The sequence below is a fragment of the Misgurnus anguillicaudatus genome, chromosome 11 (assembly GCF_027580225.2).
Source record: "Misgurnus anguillicaudatus chromosome 11, ASM2758022v2, whole genome shotgun sequence".
NCBI lineage: Eukaryota > Metazoa > Chordata > Actinopteri > Cypriniformes > Cobitidae > Misgurnus > Misgurnus anguillicaudatus.
Genome location: NC_073347.2, coordinates 4,938,604 through 4,950,239, shown reverse-complemented (window position 1 = coordinate 4,950,239; position 11,636 = coordinate 4,938,604). Strand labels below are relative to the sequence as shown.

General features: G+C 38.8%; 1 long non-coding RNA gene across 2 annotated transcripts; it reads right to left on the bottom strand.

Moving 5' to 3' along the window:
- Window positions 1-9,099: 9,099 nt before the first annotated feature.
- LOC141368773 (uncharacterized) lies at window positions 9,100-11,180 on the bottom strand. Of its 2 annotated transcripts, XR_012372029.1 has the most exons (3): window positions 10,648-11,180; window positions 10,330-10,404; window positions 9,100-9,942 (listed from the first exon to the last, which is right to left on the bottom strand). It is a non-coding gene; the product is annotated as an uncharacterized lncRNA (long non-coding RNA). The 2 variants fall into 2 exon arrangements; XR_012372028.1 differs by having other exon boundaries at window positions 10,330-11,180.
- Between the last annotated feature and the right edge of the window lie 456 nt (window positions 11,181-11,636).

Below are 11,636 nucleotides of genomic sequence, written 5' to 3'. Positions count from 1 at the left end.
CGTCAGGTAAAAAAACTGCGTCATAGGTATTTCCGTTTGAGACGGTGAAAACAAAGACGAGCCAAGTTGAGGAGTGATTTAACTTAAACTGAAACATAAGTCGCTGTTTATTTACTTCCATCATTGCTGTTCTTCTCAAATTATACACAACAAGTTGCTATTTCTTCTTCGTTTGTGGGTTTACTTGCTTAGCTTCTTCTTCTGTGACGACTAGTGATGAGCGAGTCACTCGAAACTCGGATCATTTAACCCGATCCCTAAAATGACTCGAGAACCATGAGTCCTTAGTGACCATTAACCCGAGTCAGTTGAGTCCTCTCAGAATTTGCTTTAAAATGAGAAATTGGATCAAACACAAAGCTCTTCAAATGTTTACAACAGAATTACAACACATAACTCTACTCTACTTTACTCACAGGACCCGTGCAGGAGCGGGCGGGCGAGCGGCTCTGTCTGGGACTCACTCACAAGATCATGTTCTTGCGCGGATGAGTGACTGTGTGGCTGCATTAACGGAAGCCTATCGTGGATCTTGTAAGTCAATCTGAAACAGGACACGTTCCTCTCACGTCCCAATTCAACAAAGCCTCACATCTTTTAAACGTGGTGTTGATATATTTGTCGTTATGAAATGAAACTAAACACACACACCGAACTTTTACAATTATGTTATTGATAATGTTACCACGGACATGCATGCTTTTTTTACAAGTTCCTCAGGTCACATGAGCCCTTTTTTGCGAGCAGAGGAGTCGTAACTTAGCTGCATGCGTGATCTGAGTTGCTTGGTTGCATTAGTATTAGCGATTGGAACTGGGAGATTTTGACCAAGTGATTCAAGTGACTCAAGTGATTCGCACAACCCGGATCATATTAGTGAGTGACTCAGAATAACCCGAATCCTTAAAAAGATCCGGGTTGACCATCACTAGTGACGACTTCTGCTGCTACTGTGGTTACACGCGTGATTACTGCCAACCAGCGGTTTCGCGTGTGTTTGCACGTCGACGCGGACGGCGACGCACAAGTATAAATGAAAACCGACGCGGAACCTACGCCGTCGCTGCTACGCCGTAGGACCTACGCACGACTATAAATCGCCCTTCAGTTGGCTATTGGTTTTCCTGCTTTTGGTTAACCTGTACCATAAAACAGTAAATTGTCTGGGGTGATACCACTGTTCGGTAAGTGTCTAGCACAAAGTCTTAATGTTTATGTGTATGATGTTGTGTGTAGTGTTAATATTATATTTGTTTACTTTAGGAGTCTCCCTTTCGTTCTACGCTGCGTCTCCCGTTGCGCTGTTTTTTTTATTCTCGTGCTGCAGTGTTGCACCGCTGTTACCGACGTCATTATCTGTGCCATTGCACACTGGACTGTGTAAGAATTTTGATTGATCCTGACCAAAAGGTCAGCCCTTCCTGAGAAAACAGCATGGATGCCCGAGAGTGCAGTGTGTGTGCCCTGTAGGTGCCCGAGACAGCAGAACATCAAAAGAGAACCTTTTGCAACACAACAGGTTTCCCACAGGACTCACGGCAGGAGACCAAGACCCCCAAAACACCTCTCCCGAGAATCAGAACTTTGTATTGTCAAACATCACACCTCCCTACAAATGGTTGATCTACAGACAGATAGATACCCTTGATTGTCAAACATCACATCTCCATACAAATGGTAGATCTGCAGACAGATGTCTGATCCCTCCTTTCATTGTTATTCATGTTTGATTTCATTAAAAAGGTTTCACCGCGACTGGTACACAGGTTTCATTCCCATATCAATAAAACAAAGGTTTAATAGCTTACACCCACTACAAATGTATCCAGGATGAGATGCCTCCCACAGGTCTGTAAGAACCAATCACTGCAAACTTCCATTGGTAAATAATGTATACATAATGTTTATTCTGTCTGGGTATTTAAGGAGAGCTGACAAACATTTCAGGGAGTCTGTAGACAGATTTCCCACACAAGCTCTATGTGTAGTTTTCATCTCCAGGTAACATTTCAAACTTTCTCATTTCGTACCATTAAGGGTTTTGTATGATTGGTCAATGTATTACATTGTTTTGAACTATTTCATACTATTGATATTTCTTATGATTGATTAATATACTATATTGGTTGCATTGGCTTTTGAATTATTGTACCGTTACCTGGTTAATAAATTGTTACGTTTTGCATTCATTCTGCCTTACTCTGAATTATTGACTACAAGTAAATTGATGCATCCTTTGTTACCGCAAATCTACGGCCAGGATTAAGTAGGCGTATTGTCTGCCATTTTGTGTTTTGGTTATTTGGTCTGACGAACCACTTACTTTTAATAAGGTTAAGTTTGGCGTATCGTCTGCCTTTTACTATTTTGGTCTGACGAACCACTTACTCTTAATAGGGTTAAGTTTGGCATATCGTCTGCCTTTTATTACTTTGGTTTGACGAACCACTTACTCTTAATAGGGTAAGTTTGGCGTATCGTCTGCCTTTTATTACTTTGGTTTGACGAACCACTTACTCTTAATAGGGTAAGTTTGGCGTATCGTCTGCCTTTTACTATTTTGGTCTGACAAACCACTTACTCTTAATAGGGTAAGTTTGGCGTATCGTCTGCCTTTTACTATTTTGGTCTGACAAACCACTTACTCTTAATAGGGTTAAGTTTGGCGTATCGTCTGCCTTTTATTACTTTGGTCTGACGAACCACTTACTCTTAATAGGGTTAAGTTTGGCGTATCGTCTGCCTTTTATTACTTTGGTCTGACGAACCACTTACTCTTAATAGGGTAAGTCTGGCGTATCGTCTGCCTTTTCGTTACATTATTTTGGTTTGACGAACCACTTAATTTTAACTACAGGGTTAAGCATCGACGTATTGACTGCCATTAATTATAAGGTCTGACGAACTTCTTAACTCTTGATTAGTTGTATGGTCGAGTTTGCGTTCAGTACCCACACAACGGCCGGTGTGGACTGATATGACATTGATAATTGAATGAATGAGTTCAATGTAAACATGAGTCAATAGAATGATCAAACGTTTATCCAAATTCCATCATTTTATCTAAATTTAACAATTACCACCAAATTCGTAAATGTTTCATAATGGAGTCAGATGAATTAACGAGGTAATGTATATTAATTCATATTTGTTTGTAAACAAATATATTTAAACCAATTCTGTTATGTCGTGAAAAGGAAAGACAGTAACGCGCAAATATACTTCTGCCGCGCCATTGGCTACCGTCGTTGGACCTGTGGGCGGACCCGGAAAAGGGACCTTACAACTGTGTACTGTCTGGTTCTGTTGTGAGCCTAGCGTTTACACTCCACGTGAGACGTTACTATCTCAGAGCCGTGGTTCGCTTTCGGTGTAAGAGAAACGAGTCGCTTTCCATTGGCTCTGCTTTTAATGCATCAATTGTGTTCTTGTTTTTTTCCTTATTTTTGGGGATTATTATTTGGGTTATGAACAATGCTGTTGACATTCTGGACTGCTCATTATAGCTGGTTCCCGAGAACCTTGCTTGTCCATAATTGTGATCTAAAACATTGTTAATTCCGTACTGCCTTACTATTTCCCTGTGCTTTGGACTAGTATTATTACTTTTATTAATTGTTATAAATTGATTTTCTTTTATAGTGTGTGTGTGTGTGTGTGTGTGTGTGTGGTGGTCGGCTTTGTGAAATAAGGCTGGTCGCCACCATTTTGTTGTGTGACCCAATTATTCATTTTGTTTTGATTTGTTGCAGGAGCTGGGGTCCCACGGGTGGATGGATCTGTCCGGTGGTGGTGCTTCCTCCTCAGTGGGTGCTGTGTAACACTTGAAGTGTGTGGTTGTGAATGCACAGTGGGGTGTGTGTGTGTGCCTTTTTGTAAACACTAGTCGTGATTAAGTGTTTCTTCCCGTAGGGAACCTCAGCCCTGCTGGTTATTATATGTTTGTCTTGTTTTCATTAACCTTAATTTGGAGTGTGTGTGTTGATTGTGATGCATTTCGAAGTGGAGTGACTGATGTATGTTTTGGAGTGCTCATTTTAAAGGGGTAACGTGTAAATAAAATTTATTTTTGTACTATACCCATGTCTCTTGCTCATTCTTTTTAAAGAGGAACGAACTTGTGTGCCTTACCACCCTTTTGGGTGTAAGGAATATTTCCCTGGGTGTAAGTCCCGGGGTGGCGTAGTCGGAATTTTATGTAAAATCTTTGCTTTCGTCATGAAGCTAAACTCTCACCCCCTCGTCATGCCACAACTATACAACAACAACAATAACAGAAAACAAGACACACATCAATCCTAAATACTCTTGTGCAAAATGCACTTATAAATGGAATGTAATATTCTCTCATCTACAACTAATTGTTACCTGCTTCTTATGTGCATTGTTTACCTGATGCCTCTCTCATGACAGATGAGATATCTTCTTGAGGAGCGAGAATCAATATTTTCTCTGCTTTGTCTATTCTTTGCAGGAGCTGCACCTCTGAAAAGACAGTTTAATCTACTTATAGTATGCTTACCATTTTGTGTGTGATCGGCTTCACTCCAGAAAATATAAAATGTATAAACAGTGAACCACCAGCACAGAATTTTGAAAGGTTATACAGCAGTAGACACACCTAGGTCAGTTGATTTCCTCCGTCCATAATGCAAAAGGGCATCGGTCAGTAGGTCAAGGCGATGAGATGGAGTCATCTCCTTTGTGACTCTGGCAAATCTTTGGAGGAAAGACCACAGCCTTTCCATTCCTTCCCCGTCTGTGAGCCCAAACCCATCAAGCCATCTGGTACTGTACTTCATCTATGATTAAAGCAAAGTGGTAAAATATCACATACTGTACACAAAGCATGACCCTACTGCTTATAGTGATCTTATGTTATTTTATCTTTTAATTTGTAAAAATAGCAAAGCTGTTCTTTTTATTACTTTATATTATTGTAATTATTATACAAATTAGGTAATCTGCATAAAAAGAAACAAAGGAAACCAATTTGGTTATAACAATCCTCTGCTTATAGTGATCAGTTTGACCCAGACAGATTTGACATAAACGGTTTCCACTGGATTGTCTTACACATTGCATCTCTGAAACAAGTTTAGACAAATGTCAGGTTGGAAAAATGTTAGATTAAAGATTATTTTAGGCATTTCTGGCTAATTTCAGCTTTGCAGTGCATAGACAGGAAAAATTGAGGCCAAACAGGGAGTGAATGATGTGTGTAACATGTCCTGATATCCCTATAAAGTCAATGAATTACCTGGCAGGGCCATTTGTGTCCATAAACATGAAATGCTGGTACGGCCAAGGCAATGTTGTGTGATATGCCCTCACCTGATTTCTGATTGAACATAGTATGACATAAATAAGTTAAAGGTCTTTTCTTAAAAACAATAATTCAGTTTTACACAGAAAAAAGGGTACTTACCTGCAAATGTGAGGCAATAACACAGGCAATGTAACAGACTACTCGCAGGTGTATGTTCTTTTCCTCACATCTTTGAAGTAGCGCATCGATGACATACAGGGGATAGGCTAATTTATTTCAACACAAAAATGTGAATGATAAAACACTTTATACAAGTGAAAAATAATTATACAATCTCCAGCATCACATTCAATACCTAAATACTCAAATCTAAATTGATCTATGCCCAGACCATATATATATAAACATAAACTTTGTTAGATTTACCATGTTAATAACTGTGGAAATGCATCATCACAATCTGTGAAAAAAGACCATTATAATACAAAAAGTTTTTCAATTGGTAAATGCATGTGTACACATAAATGCCTCTTACAACAGCCTCATAAAGTCTCTGCATGACCGGTACTGAATGATGCCTCTGAACGTTGACGTTTTTTGTGGAGCGATGCGGGCCTCTCTGCGTTGTAATAAAGAGCATTGGAGAGAAGCCCAGTAATTCCATCTTATGAAGCTGAGAAGAGAGAACAAAATGTTTTAAACAAGAGTACACAGTCAAATGAAAAACTATGCTCTTATCCACTATCTACTCAAATAAATATTTGGTTTTTTTTTACTGAACTGAATTGTACTTGTAATAATTATAATAAATAAAAAATATATATATTTTATAAATGAAACTTACAAGCAAGTCCACACAGTTCATAATTTTGCCCACTGATCATCAAATTTTACTTTTGGGGCTTCCAAGTTTTTTCTTTTGTATAATCTTTACTCCACAGTATTTGCAGGTAGGGGTGGGCGGAATGACCAAAAATCTATTTCACGGAATGAGTTATACAAGTATATGAGAGAAGAAGCTCTAGATATTATAAATGTGACATGTGCTATGATGTGATGATCATAAAGTTTGTTTTAAGGTTTTGACACCCTTTACTTTCTATTAGACCTTAACATTTGCATATTTTTCTCGTCTTTCCGATCAAATATGTTTGTAAGCAAATGGCGCGTCAAACTACATCGCTCCAGCAGCGCACGTGTCACTGATATAAACGGGAGTTTTGTCTTAGCTTGCTTAAAGTTCAGAAAACTTTACAACTATTAGCATTCGAGTTCGAGAGTTCGAGAAGAACTCTTTATTTGGCGTCGCAGCTCCTTGTGCTTGCCTAGAGACCTCTGCACGCGAGAGACTGGCCGGCTGCTGCATGACCCGCGGTGGATTCACTGGCACTTATTATAAAAATTACACAAATAACTCGTTCATTTTTTATAAGTGAACTATTTTACATGTTTCTCCGTCACACTCAGTCTAACATGCTGGAGGGCAGAGTTAGCCACGCCCACTTATTTGCATTCCGCGGAATTGAAAAATCTGTTACGTCAGACATTTTATTCCGCGGTAACAGAATATACCGTCATACCGCCAAGCCCTATTTGCAGGTTTTGGAGGCACTGCCAATTTCTTTGTAGCAAGCACTATGCCGTGTTCTGGATCCAGGTGCCATGTGTGTGTCAGTAAGGTGAGTGAGTGAGTGAGTGAGTGAGTGAGTGAGTTGGAAAGTGAGTGAGTGAGTGAGTGAGTGAGTGAGTGAGTGAGTGAGTGGATATTTGGATATTTTTTTAATTCTTTATTTACTAAACATTGTATGTGTATAACTATTTACAACAAACCCCAAGATCCGCCCACTATCATAAGAATAATAAGATAAATAAATAAATAAAACGGCAATAGATTAAAACTGACCAAAAAAGAAGGATCTGAATATCTAAAGATTTCTGAATTGTACATCAAATGTATTAAAAGCATGGTGTTGTTGTTGTTACTGTTTTTTACTATGTATAAAAAGGCTGAAGTACTGTGGTAAAAGCATAAGGTTTGCTCTTACTGTACTACAAAATACCACAGTAGAAGTAAACTAACTCTGCGGTAGAAACAAGGTATGATTTGTGTACTATAAACACAAAATACCACAGTAGAAGAACATTGGTAGTTAATTCCAAAAATATGAATATAATAAAATAATCGAGGATCTGTCACGTTATGTTAATGGTGACTAACATAACGTGACTTTTAATCACGCGCTAATCACTATTTTGAACAAAAATAATGTAATATAGATGACCAATACAATCCAGACAACATTTAGAAGCCGATCTGGATTAATAAAAAACATATAATGAATTTAATATCGAACAAACAGAAATTTAATGGTATACTCACAAAGATGCGGCGACTGGCGAGGTTTGTAAATAAACATCGCGATGATGTGCGAACGAGATTTGGGTCACGGCAGGGGCGTAGCCACGGGTGTGCGGGAGCTACCCATGGGAGCCACCCACAGTGGCACACCTAAAATGGATGCAGAATATTTATTTATAGTTTCAATAAAAAAATGTTTGCTGGACCTGGGCTGTTGTTGTTTACTTGGAATGTATATATGTTTGAAATCGGCCATTTCACGCGTAGGTTGGAGGTGTTTGACTTTGGATGTCCGACCCCTTGTGTCCATGGCGACGGGTCATATTAGGTTAAGGACCAACGTAATAGCAATGCTTATATGTTGGCATGTAACGTAATTGCTATTTGCAAAATAGTTTCCTCAGAACGTATTTCATGTGCTACAGGGTTGCAAAATGTATATTCATATCTATATTAATTACCATCAACGAGTCTTTGATAAAAAATAATTTCCCACCCAGCATGCATAAAGTCTATAATAAAAGCACTTACCTACATGATCAGAAAACGCTTAAAATGCTTACTCTCGCGCGCCGTGGAGCGTTGTTAAAATCACATCTGAATGTTGTTTTACCTGTAGCTGAATGCGGTTTTAATAAAAAGCTTGTTGGCAGAGGTCACTCATTTTTGATACGTTTTTGATTTCAGTTTTTCAAATTAGCTTAAAATGGTTAAAACACATGTGATTCTAGGGCCAAAAAATGCCCCATTGAAAACCATTATAATTACCCTTTTGACCCCCCATTTATTTTAACATAAACTAATGCATATCTTTATGTCAAGATAAATATTTTGAACTACTGGCCTTTTTATACTTGTCCACCAGGTGGCGCTACTTTTTACCATTCCATCCATGCATCAGATTTAAAATTTTTCTGCGGGTGCATTGCTACTGTAAAGATAAGCATTTGATGTGAAATATGGCGTGTGTTTAAAAAAAAATGTCTGAGGGGTAAGAGGGTATAAAATCTGCCCTGCTAAAAAAATAACAATGCATCAAAATCTATGTTGGTACCAATCTTTGACCCATCATAATAATAATCAAATGGTAGTTTAAAATTATATATATATATATATATATTTTAAATATTTAGTGTTTTGTTTTTATGTTAAGAAAAATGGGTTAATGTAAACAAACTGGCATATAAATTAATAGTTACCATTAATATTTGATGTGTATGTTGCAGGCAGAAGTATTCTTAAAAGATTGTCTTGTTTAAAGTGGAAAAAATATTGATGCATAATTTTTTACATTTAAGCAGAATTCATAAATGCCCGAGGGAATAAAACACAAGTAGCAAATAGTTAAATCAGTTAACCTTGAGTATCTAATTAAATGAAAACAAAGAAATTATTTAAATAACTTGTGTTTTAAGGTATTAAATACAGTTATTGTCACGACACGGAAGGGTGTAAGGACAGGACGCAAACGCAAGGTTCAAAATAAATAACATTTAATAATAAAAACACGAGGGCAGACATGGTGAAGGCAGGAACACAGGAACATGAACACAGGGACATTAACACAGGAACAGACAGGGTATCAATGACAATGATCCAGCAGTGAGCAAACAGAAGACAGAGGTATATATACACACACACACAGACTAAATGACAAACAGGTGTGATGAGGCAGGTAATTAATCAATGAATGTCCAGGTGATAACAATCGGAACAGAGACAAGACATGACACGGATTAACCGTGACATTACCCTCCCCTCTACGAGTGGCTACCAGACACTCACATAAAACACAACAAAAACAAAGTCTGGTAGCGAGAGTCCAAGGGAGGGGTGGAGGGCTTGGGGACCCTGGCGAAGCCGGCAGCCGCCGGGATGAGACCAACAGGACGGTTGGCCGGACTGCGCCAGGAGAACCGGAGCGATCGCTCCGAGAACCGAGGCCGACGAATTACCCCCCTCCTGGGAATCGTCGACGATCAGATGCCCCTGGAAATCATCTCCCATCCCCTCGCGGAAACGGAGACCCTCGGTAGCCACCCCGGGGAAATGATTGGGCGTGGTCCGTTCCGGATCCCCCTGCGAGCAGGATGGTGGTCCTCCGAGGGACCGTCGACGACGACTCAACCGTTGGGGGACCGCCTGGGCCGATCCTCCTCCCGCAGGAGCGAGCGATCGCTCACGGTGGTCCCCAAGAGACATCGTGGCTGATGGGGATTGGGGAATGAACCCCGATGTCACAACTCCCCCTCGACGTAACTCCTGGGGGAGCCGCCCTCCGTGAACCTGCTGCGTCCAGTTTGGCTGGATCGTTCTGTCACGACACTGAAGGGTTGTAAGGACAGGACGCAAACGCAAGGTTCAAAATAAATAACATTTAATAATAAAAACACGAGGGCAGACATGGTGAAGGCAGGAACACAGGAACATTAACACAGGAACAGACAGGGTATCAATGACAATGATCCAGCAGTGAGCAAACAGAAGACAGAGGTATATATACACACACAGACTAAATGACAAACAGGTGTGATGAGGCAGGTAATTAATCAATGAATGTCCAGGTGATAACAATCGGAACAGAGACAAGACATGACACGGATTAACCGTGACAGTTATGATCACAAACTGATACTTTATGCATCATGTTACATATATAGGTATATTTTTAATATGTAGTCGTCTAAAAGTAAAATCCTACCATGATAAGGAGAGAGATGGTCTTGAATTCTGCTGTAGTTTTCCATCAGTTCTCTGTCAGGATCTGATGAAGACACTAAAAATAAGAGGAAATTAAAAGATTTGAACCTTAAAACCCACACATATAATGTGCAAAATAACTTGGAGAAAATATCAAATAAAAGGTCATGCTCTCTATTTTTAATAAACATAGTACATGTAAAATAAAACACATTTCTCTCGAGGTGCTCAAACCACTTTTGGTGTCCATGCATGTACACATACTAGACGTCTGTTTGTTAGTATGTTCAGGATGTTGTTCATGAGTAACAGTACTTACAATTCATCCTAAGAGTGCTCAGTTTTCCAAGAAGAAATCAAACCCAGGCGGACAAAACGAGTTGGGTATAAACGGAGGTCGGAGCCCGCTGCAAATGGGTGGGTAAGCAGCAAGTGGGTGGAGCTTTACCCGCAAGTGGGCTGTACAAACTTCCAGAGGATTTTGATTGGTTTATTTATATCACCTGTAGCAGCTATTGGTTTATGCTCCTCAGTTGGTGGCGCTAATGCGTAAGTTTTGTAGCGATCGATCAGAAAACAAAGAAGAAAACCGCTTTCACATGTCAGCGTGTCGTTGAAATGAAGGGGTAAGCTTGCTGTACAGTTTTTAGTTTTGTAAAAAAGCATTATAAGTTCTATGAATTATGAAGCATTATGAAGAAGACCATTTTATAATGCCGTTTGTACGCTGTTTTTAGTCTTGATGTATTAAAAAAGATAAGGGTAAAGTGCATCCAGATACATTTCTGTAGTTTTTTATTAGCACACAAATTACAAAATCTGTAACGTGGATGACAAAATCTTTTCTGCATTCCATTTCTCAAATTTGCTCTCCAGATTATGGATTCTGAAGACCATAATAATAAGGTATTGTGGCTGTGTAATTTTTGTACGTTTTAGGTCTGCATTGATTTTCAAATTGTAAATGTCTTAAACGTTTTATAAATGGATTTGATATTACAATAACGTTACAACTCCTAATTTAATTGTACAATGCATGCAATTATTTTAAAACTTTTCATTTTTAAAAGTTTTCATTGTAGTTAATGCCTTTTTCTGCATAATCCATAATGTAATGTAATGTAATGTAATGTAATGTAATGTAATGTAATTGAAACATTTGTTTTTTTTAATATCATAATTATTTTATAAAATGTATTACTCATAACCATCAGTGAAATAATTGTGAAACGCATGTTATTGTGTTTTAGGTTCACTTATCAGTAAAAGATATTTTTTGATGTTCCACATGACTATGATCACAGCTTC